At 37.7% G+C, this 2,008-nt stretch overlaps 1 protein-coding gene across 4 annotated transcripts in view; it reads left to right on the top strand.

Moving 5' to 3' along the window:
• The window catches only part of VCAM1 (vascular cell adhesion molecule 1), a 42,878-nt gene that overhangs the window by 11,998 nt on the left and 28,872 nt on the right, over positions 1-2,008 (top strand). The window lies entirely within an intron of this gene.

Genomic DNA, 2,008 nt, shown 5'->3' on the forward strand with positions numbered 1-2,008 from the left:
TCCTGCTGCCTTATTTAAAACCAGCCTTAATTTTTAAATTTCTTTTATTATTTTATTTCTTTGGGAGTCACACATTTTTCCCTTAGTGGGGACTTTACCATGCAGTTTGCCTCTTGGTTCTGGACTTCGGAGAACTGACTGCAGGTTTCAGCCTTCAAAACCCTAAGAAATACTTTAGGGCTGATACAGTATTTGTACAGCTGGGAGTGTTGCTTTGTGCTGCTTCAGCAACAAGGAGGAGGACTGTCTGACCTGACAATATTTCTGTGCTTTTCTTTTTTTTTCTTTTTGCCATTCAAGTGCTGTCCCCCTAGAATTCAAGGAAACTCATATTTTGTTTTTTCTGATGATGTGTCAAATCCTTTTAGAGTAGTGTGGATGTTGGCTGAACCTTCTGCAGGTTTAGTCTATAGTGGCTAAACTGAATGGAAGCCAAAAAGCTCTCTAATGTCTCTTATAAGTCAAGGGTCATGTTGTATACGGAGCAAAATGCATGTATAGTGACAGGAAGCAGAGTTTTCCCTATGTTTTAAATAAACAATAGCAAGTCCAAATTCTAGTTATTGGTGATAGGAAGATCTTTTTGTTCTGTGAGATTTCTGTTTCCTGTGACACTCTATAAGGTACATCTCCTTCATGTTTGCTGGCATTATTTGTGTTTTCTAAATGTATGATGCAGCACATTCTTAAAAATAACTGTCAACTTTGTATTTGTTTTCAAGAAAGTGCTGATACTAAATAAAGTACTAATTTTGGATTGCAGCAACAGCCATAAAATAGGCACACTCAGCAAGAAATCTAACATGACTGTGTTTTGGATTTAGTGTAATAGGTGAACTGAAGAAAGCATAATAAATTTAATGTACTTTAAATCTGTGAATATGTTTAAAAATAAGGTCTAAAAAATAATGTATTTTTAAGCTGCTTATCACACATTGAAACTGGTTATTTTACTTCACTAACCCTGGATGAACTTATTCACTAGATGGTTCATCAAAACAGTGCATTATAAGGGCTATATATTTAAAAAATACTAAAAGTATCAGGATAGTTAAATTTTGACTGGTGACTGTTCACAGAAAGTCCAAGCAGGGCCTATGAAATACGCCTAGGGCCTTGTGAGTGTTCTAGCAGTACAGAAAAACATTAAAACTTCTTAAAGTTGTTAATTTCTCTGAGTAAATCAACAGTTATTTATTACAATGAAGATTGTTTCTTGGAAATACCAGGAGTGCTTTAGAAATACACAACATTCTAATGGGGTGTTGAATAGGTTCATTGACATGGCATTTTGCGACATCCTGATTTGAAGAGCAGATCAGAATTTCAGATGATGATTATAAATACATTTATACTGCAATAGTCACTTGAAAATGACTCTTCTTATCAGTTTCTGATGAATTAATTTGTTTAACATCCTTGGAAGGTGCCAAATTAATTATGTTTGTTTATTTCAATCATCTGTGAATGTTTGCTGCCATATTCCATTGCAAATTACATAACAAATTCCCAACGCTGGCTCAGTGTTTCCAGAGACACCCTAGGTTAGTTGCCCTAATTCAGGTACAGTGTGTCTTCCAGGCTGCCTGCTGAAGAAGGCAGGCTGGAGGACAGAGTAGGAGCTGAGGCCAAATGTGCATTTTTCTGCTTGCTTCAGTTTAGGATTAAAACCCAGGCCTGCTACTGCATTTGCAGTTAAGGGACAGCTTGTGGAAAGACACATCCTCCTTTTCAGCTTCTGTTGCAATTGGTAATTTTGCTGTCATAGTTTATGTGCAAGTGACCCGTGTCTGCCTGCCCAAGGACTAAATGCAGCTTCCCCAGTGTTCCTAACCCATGAGCTGCCTTCCCAGGAGCTGAAGCCTTCCTTCCAGGACCCATGGTGTGGGGGAACGATAGAGATTCCCGCTTGCCCCTCACTCTTTTTTTGCTTTTCTTCTCTCTCTGTTTTCTCTCTGAGTGTAAACTTTGACCAGTACTGCAGTTCTAAGCTGCAGTATTTCTATTA

The sequence above is a fragment of the Corvus brachyrhynchos genome, unplaced genomic scaffold, assembly GCF_000691975.1.
Source record: "Corvus brachyrhynchos isolate BGI_N302 unplaced genomic scaffold, ASM69197v1 scaffold101, whole genome shotgun sequence".
Lineage (NCBI taxonomy): Eukaryota > Metazoa > Chordata > Aves > Passeriformes > Corvidae > Corvus > Corvus brachyrhynchos.